The following is a 12,993-nucleotide window of genomic DNA, read 5'->3' on the forward strand; positions in this document are numbered from 1 at the left end:
TCTTGCCTTAGCCTGCCAAGTTGCTGGGACTACAGACACAAGCCACCACGCCTGGCTGATGCTTACTTACTATTTTTTGTAGAGACTGGGGTCTCACTTTGTTCTACAGGCTGTTCTCAAACTCCCAGGATCAAGTGATCCTGCCACCCTGGCCTCCCACAGTGCTGGGATTACAGGCTACTGTGCCTGGCCAGAGGCCTACTTAATATTCATCCTTAATGCAGCAAATCACTAATGGGCTACTAAGCACACTGATACAAGCTTATTAATTTTCAAATTTTCCTAGCTATAGTAAATATGCTTCAAAAGGAAAAAAATGTTCTCTTCATACCTCAGGACTTCTCATTTTCCTAGGTTTCCTCCCTCCTTACATGCTTTCCCCCAACTCAGCATGAGAGTGACCAACTGTCCTGGTTTGCCCGGTACTGAGGGATTTCCCAGGATGGATGACTTTCAGTGCTAAAACTGGGATGGGTGATCACCCTACCCAGAACTATAGAGGCCGTTAAGCAACACAGCCGGCAAAGGAATTTCCTTATATTAAATTTGATTGTGGTAAGTTTTACAGCTGGAAGCCTGGATTACCAGGATCAGTGGACAGAATAGGATGAAAATACTTAAATTATCTCCCCGACATTTTAGAAAAGCAAAAATAAAATCAGAAGAAAAGCTTGGGAAGAGTTACATGTTTTTTTTTTTTTTTTTTTTTTTTTTTGAGACAGAGTCTCACTCTGTCGCCCAGGCTAGAGTGCAATGGCATGATCTTGGCTCATGGCATCCTCCGCCTCCTGGGTTCAAGCGATTCCCCTGCCTCAACCTCCCGAGTACATGGTACTACAGGCATGTGCCACCATGCCCGCCTAATTTTTTGTATTTTTAGTAGAGACAGGGTTTCACCATGTTAGCCAGGATGGTCTCAATCTCCTGACCTCATGATCCACCCGCCTCGACCTCCCAAAGTGCTGGGATTACAGGTGTGGGCCTCCGCGCCCACCAAGAGTTACATCTTAAGAGAAATGTTCCCACTTTTCTTTTCTTTCTTTTTTTTTTTTTGAGAGGGAGTCTCTATCTGTTGCCCGGTCTGGAGTGCAGTGATGCAATCTTGGCTCACTGCAGCCTCCACCTCTCAGGTTCAAATGATTCTCCTGCCTCAGCCTCCCGAGTAGCTGGATTACAGGTGCCCACCACCACGCCCAGCTAATTTTTTTTTTTGTATTTTTAGTAGAGATGGGGTTTTGCCATGTTGGCCAGGCTGCTCTCAAACTCCTAACCTCAGGTGATCCACCCACCTTGGCCTCCCAAAGTGCTGGGATTATAGGTGGGCCACCGCGCCTGGCCCCCACTTTTCTTCAGTGAGAGAAACTTTTATTCCTCTTCTGTTTTTGTAGTAACCTTACATATACGAAAGAGAGCAATTTGCTTAACAGAAGTTTATGAAGCCCTTCCTCTCACATATTCTTGCTTTTGACCCAATTCTCCACATATCCCTGGTTCTCTATTTCATGTATAGGGAGACAGGGTGTGCGTGTGTGTGTTACACACTTATTCAATCTCTGACATTGTCGGCCCTCTACTGACAAGGTATATTCATCTATTAGAAATGAGAAGTAGGTGGGCATTTTCTGCCTTAATCTCTAGGTATTGCTTCCCCAAATTAACTTCCTAGCAGAAAACACATTATCTAACAATTTTCTTTTTTAAGACTGTCACCCAAGCTGGAGTACACTGGCGGGATCTCAGCTCACTGCAACCTCCACCTCCCAGGTTCAGGCAATTCTCCTGCCTCAGCCTCCCAAGTAGCTGGGACTACAGGTGTATACCACCACATCTGGCTAATTTTTGTATTTTTAGTAGAAACAGGGTTTTGTCATGTTGGTCAGACTGGTCTTGAACTCCTGACCTCCGGTGATCCACCAGCCTCAGCCTCCCAAAGTGCTGGAATTACAAGTGTGAGCCACTATGCCCAGCCCAATAATTCTTTAGACAAAGATTTTATAGGCAGCTGTGTTTTCTTGCTACAACACATATTCCCTCAGTTCCAAAATATATGAAGAGTCAGAATGCTCTTACCATAAAAATATGTGAAATACATTACAGAGTCAATCCATCTAGCCTACTATTCACTCTGACAATCGGATAATTGTAGGAAAACATGACAGTGCCTTCTGTGACTGATGTTATCCTTGAAGATTATAGATTCTCACTGAACATCTCTAACTTTCATTAAATACATTGTCAACTACAAATATAAACTTATATTAGAAAAATCCTCTTATGTCAATGGAAACATTCCACATATTCACACACAAAAAATTTTTTCCTTTGGGTTTTTTGCCACATTTACCTCACTGGGATCTAACAAAAGGAACTACATGCAACAATGGCAAAAATGGTTAAGAAATTATTTTCTTATTTTCTTTTTTTTAGAGAGAGGGTTTCACTGTATTGTCCAGGCTGGAGTACACTGGCATGATCATAACTCACTGTAACCTTGAACTCCTGAACTCCCACCTCAAATTCCTGAGTAACTAGGACTATAAGCATGTATCATCATGCCCAGCATTTAGAGAAAGAGTCCCACTATATTGCCCGAGCTGGTCTGGAACTCCTGGACTCAAGCGATCTTCCTGAACTGGCCTCCCAAAGCTCTGGGATTACAAACATGAGCCACTGTGCCCGGCCTTGTTCCAGTTCTGAGGGGGAATGCTTTCAGCTTTTCTCTCTTCAGTATGATGGTGGCTGTGAGTTTGTCATATACGGCTTTTATTACTTTGAGGTTATGTTCCTTCTGTGCCTAGTTTGTTGAGGGTTTTTTTTTTTTTTTTTTTTTTTTTTTTTACCACAAAGGGATACAGGATTTTATCAAATGCTTTTTCTACATCTATTGAAATGATCATATGGTTTTTAATTGGTTTATGTGGTGAATCACATTTATTGACTTGTGTATGCTGAAATATCCTTGCCTCACTGGGATGAAGCCCACTTGATTGTGCTGAATTATCTTTTTGATATGCTGTTCAATTTGGTTTTGCTAGTACTTTGTTGAGGACTTTTGCATCTATGTTCATCAGGGATACTGGTCTGCAGTTTTCTTTTTTTGTTGTGTCCTTTCCTGGCTTTGGTATCAGGGTGAGACTGGCTTTGTAGAATAAGTTAGAGAGGATTCCCTCCTTCTTGATCTTTTGGAATAGTTCCACTAGGATTGGTATCAGCTCTCTGAATGTCTGGTAGAATTTGGCTGTGAATCCATCTGGACCTGGGATGTCTTGGTTGGGAGATTTTTTAAATTACTGATTCAGTCAAACTACTTGCTATTGGTCTGTTCAAGATTTCTATTTCTTCATGGTTCAAGCTTGGGGGATTGTTGTGTTTCCAGGAATTTATCCAGTTCATCTGGGTTTTCTGGTTTGTATACATATATGTGTTCATAGTAGTCTCAGATGATCTTTTCTATTTCTGTGGTATCAGTTATGATATCTCCATTTTCATTTTTGACTAAGTTTATTTGAATCCTCTCACAGCTAATCTACCTAATGGTCTATCATTTTTGTTTACCGTTTCAAAGAAACAACTTTTAATTTTATTGATCCTTTGTATTTTTTGGTTTCAATTTTGTTTAGTTCTGTTCTTTGTTATTTCTTTTCTTCTGCTAGCTTTGGGTTTGGTTTCTTCCTGTTTTTTTTAGTTCCCTGAGGTGTGATATTATTAGATTGTCAATTTGTGATCTGTCTTTTTGATGAAGGCATTTGGCACTATAAACTTCCCTCTTAGTATTGCTTTTGCTGTATCTGAGATTTTCATAACTTCTGTCACTGTTATCAATCATTTTTAAAAAATTTTAATTTCTATCTTGATTTCATTGTTAACTCAAAGATCATTCAGGACAGGTTGTTTAATTTCTAATTTTTATAGGTTTGAGAGTTCCTCTTCGAATTGATTTCTAGTTTCATACTGCTAGGGTCTGAGAAAACATTTAATATTATTTCTATTTTAAAAATATATTAAGACTTGTTTTGTAGCCTATCATATGGCCTATCTTGAAAAATGTACCACTAGGCCAGGTGCAGTGGCTCACACCTGTCATCTCAGTTGTTTCTGGAGGCTGAGGAGGGTGGGTCACTTGAGGTCAGGAGTTCAAGACCAGCCTGGCCAACATGGCAAAACCTCATCTCTACAAAAAAAAAATATTTACAAAAATTAGCCAGACATCACGGCACGCATCTGTGGTCTCAGCTACTTGGGAGGCTAAGGCAGAAGAACTGCTTGAACCCGGGAAGCGGAGGTTGCAGTGAGCTGAGATTGTGCTATTGCGATTGCACTCTGGCCTGGGCAACAAGAGTAAAACTCTGTCTCAAAAAAAAAAAAAAAAAAAGAGTCATGGCTGGGCACGGTCGCTCACGCCTGTAATCCCAGAACTTTGTGAGGCCAAGGTGGGCAGATAACCTAAGGTCAGGAGTTCGAGGCTAGCCTGGCCCAACAGGGTGAAACCTCGTCTCTACTAAAAATACAAAAAAAAAAATTAGCCAAGTGCAGTAGTGGGCACCTGTAATCCCAGCTACTCAGCAGGCTGAGGCAGGAGAACTTCTTGAACCCAGGAGGCAGAGGTTACAGTGAGCCAAGATCGTGCCATTGCACTCCAGCCTGGGCAACAAGAGCAAGCCTCCATCTCAAAAAAAAAAAAAAAAAAAAGAAGTCATTTGTTTTCCCAGTACTAGGGGCTTTCTCCTCTTTCCCCTTCATCTAGTAAGATAGTATATTAGCCCCAAATTCTAACTAACTACTCCTTTGAGTTACCCACCACTGAGTTCTTCCATGTGTATGCACATTGCACATGTAAATAAACTCTGTTTCTCCTTCCTGTTATCTGTAATTTTGAAACTGTCCCTATAAACTGTATGAAATTCATCAGGGAAGAAGGGGGGGAGAAACAAAAATAAACGAGGCTTGCAGCACATGCAGTGTTTATCATGAGGTCAGCTTGCTCTCTGACTAGCTTCTTCACCAGTGTTTGGTGCCTGCTGCCTCAGAATCACATAGACCCTGCTACGAAATTTAAGTTCCCCTTAAGTGTTCTATAGACAACATGAACATTATAAAACATTACGTTTTCCCTTTAAGATATTCTTTCAGGTCCTGCATAGCTGTGAAATTATTGACATCAGCCTGTCTGAAGGACCCCACTGACGCCAGTTGGTCTGAAGGATCCCAGAGAAGCTGACTCACCAAAGAATGCAGTTTCCACATCTTGATGATTTCATCCCCTGTATCCCAACCAATCAACGACCTCAATTTTCCAGCCCCTTACCTTCCACAATCCCCTTAAAACTTAAAATACCAGCCCATAACTCCTCAGGGGAAATGGATTTGAGGGTCTCCTCCCATGTCCTCACTCAATGCTCTGCAATCATTAAACTCTTTCTCTGCTGCAAACCCTGCTGTTTCAATGTAACTGATCTACTACTGTGCAGTGGTCATATAAACTTGTTGGTTGTATAACATTTTGTCAGTTTAATTTACGGGCCCTAATCTCTGAACATAAGAAGGTAGAGAAAAGGTTTCCCTTCCCCTGTACAACATAGGTAAAATATCCATTCAAAATTCAAAGTAAACAAATAGATTTTAATGTACTAGTATAAAAAACTTCACAGTTTGCCAGGAATAAAACTAAAAAATAAAACAAATTTAAAAATAAAAGCAAAATGTTTATTGATGTGGTTTCAGATCCCACAATGCAACTTAACTTTAAGACACCAACACGTCAAGTTTTGGCATAGTATCAAAGATGAATATCCACAATTATCTTTAAAAGCTATTAAAATACTCTTCGCTTTCCAACTACTTATCTGCATATCATCAGACTTTCTTTATATATTTCAACCAAAACAATATATTGCAATCAATTAAACATAGCAGATAAGAAAAGTAAGCTTCTTCCATGAAAGAGATTTACCAAATGTAAACAATATTATTATTCTAACTAAACTGATCTTTATCTGAAAAATATTTTTCATAGAAAATATGCTATTTATGTTAACACACAGGTTTATTATTATTTTAAAATAAATTAATGCATAAATATTAAATTTTTTCTCAGTTTTAATTTCTGGTTCAGTAAATACTGATAGATAAAATCCATATAAACAAAACCTCTTTGGGGTTCTTGTTAATTATTAAGAGTTTAAAGGGGTCCTTAGACTAAAAGGTTTCAGCACCTCTAATCTAGTATACTCCCATGTCATCTCTACCCACATGGATAATTTTTAGCATCTAGTCATATTCCTTATTTTCTACCCTTTACAACAACCTTTGTGAACGCAATATCCATATTCATGATCCATTTGAGACTAAGACCTTGGAGTTCTTCCTCCTCCTAAACTTCATTCCTTGCCAATTGCCTACCAGGAAAGCCATTTCTTTCTTTTTTTTTTTTAATTTTTAAATTTTACTTTAAGTTCCGGAATACTAGTGCAGAATATGTAGGTTTGTTACATAGGTATACATGTGCCATGGTGGTTTGCTCCACCTATCAACCCGTCATCTAGGTTTTAAGCCCCACATACATTAGCTATTTGTCCTAATGCTCTCCCTCCTCTTCCTCCCTATCCCCCCAACTGACCCTGGTGTGTGCTGTTCCCCTCTCTGTGGCCATGTGTTCTCACTGTTCAACTCCCACTTCTGAGTGAGAACATGCGGTGTTTGGTTTTCTGGCAGCAAAGCCACTCCTTAAACCATATTAACACACAGATAGTCTACACTGAAAACCTCAAACTTTGGTCCAGGCAAGGTGGCTCATGGTGGTGGTTGGTGGTTGTTTTTAGAGACAGGGTTTCACTGTGTCACCCAGGCTGGAGTACAGTGGCACAATTGTAAGCTCACTGGAGCCTCGAACTCCTGGGCTCTAGTGATCCTCCTGCCTCAGCCTCCCAAGTAGCTATAAGCATATACCACCATGCCTGGCTACCAGCACTTTGGAAGGCCAACGCAGGAGGATCACTTGAGCCCAGGAGTTCAAGACTAGCCTGGGCAACATGGCAAGACCCTTGCCTCTACAAAAAAATAAAAAGATTAACTGGGCACGGTGGTGTGCTCCTGCAGTCCCAGCTACTTGGGAGGCTGAGGTGGGAGGACTGCTTAAGCCCAGGAGGTTGAGGCTTCAGTGAGCTATCATCACACTACAGCCTACATGATGCAGCGAGACCCTGTCTCAAAACAGAATACAACAACAACAAAAAAATACCTCAAACTTTGTTCTGTCATTTTGTGACCACGACCTCCTTTCTAATCACCATTCCAATCCTTCACAAGGAATTAATGAGAACTGATCAACTCCTACACTATCCAGGTCATTCACTTCATTTCTAGCTCCTTTTCTGCTAATGTTTACTACACATACTAGCATGGATATCCTGCAAAGACTTCAAATTTAACCTGTCCAGAAGATAATTTAGGACTCTGCTTCTGCCAGAAATGGAGTACTAGGGACAGATTTACCCTGTGGCCCTAAAGAACTAAACAACTGGACAAAACATGTGAAACAGTGTTTTCAGACACTGGACAATAGGCAGCACAGGACTGTGATCATTGAGAAAGGAATACATATGAAAGCAGCCCTACAATTGCTCCAGCTCACAGTTTCCAGTCTGCAGCACAGGGGCCGCAAATGCAAACAGAGCTGGCATTGTTGCTAAATGAGACAAAAACAGGGGTTCACAGAGGCCAACGTGGCTAAAATTTTGAGGGCATAATACAAAGAGTAGGAGCTGTCTTCTTGGCCTTGTTAGGGTACAGAAAACGATACCCCAAAATACGATGCTTTGGTATGCTTTATGCTTTGAATTAAAGAAAACTGGCTGGGTGAAGTGACTCACACCTGTAATCCCAGCACTTTGGGAGGCTGAGGCAGACGGATCACTTGAACACAGGAGTTCGAGACCAGCCTGGGCAACATGGCGAAAACCTGTCTCTACTAAAAATACAAAAATTAGCCAAGCGTGGTGACACATACCTGTAATCCCATCTACTTGGGTGGCTGAGACAAGAGAATCACTTGAGCCCAAAAGGCAGGAGCTGCTACAGTGAGCCAAGATCACGCCACTGCACTTTAGCCTGGGGGACAGAGCCACATTCTGTCTCAAAAAAAAGAAAAAAGAAAACTGAGGCAAGATGTGTTGGCTCACACCTGTAATCCCAACACTTTGTGAGGCAGAGGCAGGAGGACTGCTTGAGTCCAGACATTTGAGTTGAGACCAGCCTGCGCAACACAGTGAGACCCTGTCTCTACAAAAAATAAAAATAAATTAGGCTGGGTGAGGTGGCTTATGCCTGTAATCCCAGCACTTTGGGAGGCCAAGGCGGGTGGATCACCTGAGGTCAGGAGTTCAAGACCAGCCTGACCAACATGGCAAAACCCTGTCTCTACTAAAAATACAAAAATTAGCCGGGCGTGGTAGTAGGCACCTGTAGTCCCAGCTACCAGAGGGCGGGGGTGGGGCGGGGGCTAAGGCAGGCAGAACTGCTTGAACCCAGGAGGCAGAGGTTGCAGTGAGCTCACATCGTGCCACTGCACTCCAGCCTGGGCAACAGAGAGAGACTCCATCTCAAAAAAATTAAAATAAGTAAATAAATTAGAGTGGTGTGGTGGCACATGCTTGTAGGCCCAGCTACTTGGGAGGCAAACGTGGAAGGATCATCGGAGCCCGGGAGGTCAAGGCTGCAGTCAGCCGTGATCATGCTACTACACTACAGCCTGGACAACAGAGCAACTGAGCAAGACCCTGACTCAAAAAAAAAAAAAAAAAAAAAGAAAAGAAAAGAAAAGAAAATCGAAAAGCCTCAGAAATAAGCCTCAGAACCAAGGTCTGTCTCCAACCGTCCCCAAGCCCATCTCTCTGGTCCTCTTTCCAGAAGCACCAAGAGGGATTATCTTTGGAATTTCCTTATCTAAGAAAATTCTTATCTCTGCAAAAGAAATGCAAATGTCTTAAGATCCCCTACCTAGGAATCTCACCAAACAACAACGAAAGATTCACTACCAGAGAAGAGAAGAGACTGGAAGTCATCAACATGTCCAGGTAAGACTTTTCATTTATAGATGGTCACTGACTTATGATGGGGTTACATCCGAATAAACCCATTGTAAATTGATTGCGTAAGTTGATTTTTAACTCATGATACTTTCAACTTATGATGACATTTTCTGGACATAGCCCCATAGTAAGTCAAGGAGTACACAAAATGTGTATTGTTTTCCTAGTATCATAAAGTGGAAAAATCGTAAGTCAAACCATTGTAAGTTAGGGACATCTGTACGCTTCTGAGGACAGTTCAGACAGATTACCTGGGAGACAACAGGCATAAGACAACCTTTGTTAGGCCGAGCACAGGGGCTCCAGTGGCTCACGCCTGTAATCCCAGTACTTTAGGAGGCCGAGACGGGTAGATCGCTTGAGCTCAGGTGTTCGAGACCAGCCCGGGAACATGGCAAAATCCCATCTCTACCCAAAACACAAAAATTAGCAGGGCGTGGTGGCACGCACCTATCGTCCCAGCTACTCAGGAAGCTAAGGTGGGAGGATCACCTAAGCCTGGGGAGGTCGAGGCTGTGGTGAGCCATGATCATGCCACTGCACTCCAGGCTGGGTGACAGAGTGAGACCTTGTCTCAAAAAAAAAAGAAAGACAACTTTTGTTCACAGTGAAGTTCTGCCCCTCATCTTCCTGCCACCTCCCCCAAAGTTCAAAGAACGTTGTCCCAGGCCATTGTTCTTTAGGTTCATTCTTTTTTTTTCTTTTTCATTTTTTATTTTTAGAGATGAATTCTAGCTACATTGCCTAGACTGGTCTCAAACTCCTGGCCTCAAGCAATCCTCCTCCCTCAGACTCCCAGCTGCTGGGATTACAGGCATGAGCAACTGCACCCAGCATTTGGGCTCATTCTTTTCCCCTGAAAATAATTTACTCTTATAACCTTCATCTCCCCTTCCCTGTTAAAGAAGGGTAGGTATATAAGCATCTGGACTTTCCTGGGTTATCATTCTCCTGCAATTCCCCTGTGCTTACTATGCACATGAAATAAATTTTATATGCTTTTTTATCCTATTAATCTACCTTTTGTCAGTTAATTTTTAGTGAACTTTTAAAGGGCAAAGACAACGCTTTCCCTCTTTAACCCTATAGCCTCTCAAACTTATGAATCATTACCAAGAGAAACTAAAGAAGAAAAAGAGCGCTCTTCCATGTTCGTGAATCAGAAGACTCAATATTGTTAAGATGTCAATTGTTCCCAAATTGATCTACAGATTCTATACAAACCCAATCAAATTCCAAGCAAGCTGTTTGTAAAAGCTGATAATTTGATTCCAAAATGCATATGAAAATAAAAAGTCTCTAGAATATTCAAAACAATTTTGGAAAAAACACCAAAGTGGGAAGATGCACTGATTTCAACATTTACTACACAGTTACAAGGAAAGACAAACAGATCGATGTAATGGAATAGACAGCAAAGAAATAGAGCCACACTTTTGTGGTATAAGGGAAAATACAATTAAAAATAAGAGATTTAATTCTCCCTGTTGAAAATAACAAAACAGACTCCCCCCGACCAGTCCCCCAATCTTGTCTTTCAAATTTTCTTTCATTCTCCTTTTCAAATATATTAAAATCTTTCTAAAGGCTAAAAATAGTCACACAAATCAGGAATGTTTCAAGGACCTGGGAGCCATCTTTTTCAAATGCAAACATCAAAGGAGACAGCTTCCCTATCTCTCAGTTCCCAGTAGGAAGGTAAGAGCCTAACTCTGAAGAGCACCTTGCTCCAATTTACAGAACTACCTCCTGTCAGAATAATATGACTAAGAACAGTTTGTTTCTCCTCCAGATAAAGCCAATACAGGTGGTCTCCCAAATTACCATAATAAAGTTAGGACAAACTATGCGTGACAAATGGTGCTGTCAAGTCCTTTTACTTGAGGACTAACAATTGTTTATCTTAAAAGTGTGTATTGTAAGGCGTTACCTCGGCTTGGCTACCTACATAAGGAAGTAAGATTCTATCAGTCTTTGCAATATCTCAGTGGATTTGTAATGTGCATCACATCTGGTTTAATGTTTATTCAATAATAAAACTGTTGCCTTTCTCTACTGCCTTAGTGAGAGGTTTTCTGGGATGCAAGAAGATTTTCATTTTTTAAATTGTATTTCCCCAACAGTGGTCATTTTATGTTCTACAAAAGTGCCAAGGTACCTCAATGGGGAAAGGATAATCTTTTCAACAAATGGTGCTGGAACATGTATTTATATTTATAACCAAAAAAATAAGCCTTTTTTTTTTCACACGTGATCTTGCTCTGTCACCCAGGCTGGAATGCAGTGGTGCAATTTCAGCTCACTGCAACCTCCACCTCCTGCGCACAAGCAATCCTCCCACCTCAGCCTCCCAAGTAGCTGGGACCATAGGCATGCACCACCACTCTCGGCCAATTTTCTTTTTTTTGTATTTTTTGTAGAGATGGGAGTTTCATTATGTTGCCCAAACTGGTCTCAAACTCCTCAGCTCAAGCAGTCCACCCACCTCGGCCGCCCAAAGTGCTGAAATTACAGGTGTGAGCCACTGCACCTGACCAAGAAAATGAACCCTGACCCTTACTTCGTACCAGATTGAAACATTAACTCAAAATAGTTAAATGTAAAAGTTAAACGTAAATGTTAAATGTACAAGTTAGAACTATTAACCTCCTAGAAGAAGGTGATCTTGGGTTGGGCAAAGATTTCTTGGGCCACAAAATACATGAACCACAACAAAAACTGGCAAGCAAGACTTCATCAAAATTTTGCCTTTTGTGCTTCAAAAGACACTGTTACAAAAATGCAAGGGCAAGCCACAAACCAGAAAAAAACACTAGTGAAATACATATCTTATAAAATCACTTATAGAGAACATATAAAGAACACCTGATATGAGAGGACTGTCTGAGCCCAAGAGTTTGAGATCAGCCTGGGCAACACAGTGGGGCCATGCCTCACAAAAAAAAAAAAAAAAAAAGGTCAGGGGCCAGACATGGTGGCTCATGCCTGTAAACCCAGCACTTTGGGAGGCTGAGGTGGGAGGATCACTTGATGCCAGGAGTTTGATATCAGCATGGGCAACATGGAAAGACTCCCATCTCTCCAAAAAAAAAGAAAAAAAAATTAGCTGGACATGGTGGCACATATCTGTGGTCCCCTACTTTGGGGGCTGAGGCAGAAGGAATGCTTGAGCCCAGGAATTCAAGGCTGCCATGAGCTATGATAGTGCTACTGCATTCCAGCCTGGGTGACAGAGCAAGACCCTATCTCCATTAAACAAAAACAGAAAGAAAAAATAATTCTTAAAACTCAATAAGAAGACAGCATGCTTTTTTAAATGCGCAAAATATTTGAATAGATGCTTCACCAAAAAAGAAAGACAAAAGACAAATAAGGGCATGAATAAATGGTCAACATTAATAGTCATTAGGGAAATGCAAATTAAAACCACAATGAGATATCACTATACACTTATTAGAACAGCTAAAATTGAAGACTGACAAAACTTAGTGTTAGTGAGGATATGGAGTAACTGAAATGCTTATATGTTGCTGGTAGAAATGTAAAATAATAAAGCAACTTTGGAAAACAGTTTGGCAGTTTCTTATAAAGTTAAGCAAACATATGGCCAAAAATCCCACTCACAACACTTTACCTAAGAGAAAACATGCCAACATATAAGACAAAAAATAGAAACAACCCAAATATCTATCAACTAGTGAATATATAAAGAAAACTGATACAGTCTTATAATGGAATACTACTCAGCAATAAAGCAGAATAAACTACGGATACATAAAAACATGGATGAATGGATGAATCACAAGAGAATTATCCTAAACAGGATAATTCCTAAGCAGTTAACAAATCTCATCAATCCTACCTCAGAAAGCCTTTCCTTTCTGTTCCTTTGCTACTTGGATAAGGC

The 12,993-nt window shown here is 40.9% G+C and overlaps 1 protein-coding gene across 2 annotated transcripts in view; it reads right to left on the reverse strand.

Annotated features, from left to right (window-relative positions):
• RNF214 (ring finger protein 214) overlaps positions 1 to 12,993 on the reverse strand; it is a 57,401-nt gene that overhangs the window by 6,610 nt on the left and 37,798 nt on the right. The gene's annotated exons all lie outside the window — the stretch shown is intronic.

The sequence above is a fragment of the Nomascus leucogenys genome, chromosome 15, assembly GCF_006542625.1.
Source record: "Nomascus leucogenys isolate Asia chromosome 15, Asia_NLE_v1, whole genome shotgun sequence".
Taxonomy (NCBI): Eukaryota; Metazoa; Chordata; class Mammalia; order Primates; family Hylobatidae; genus Nomascus; species Nomascus leucogenys.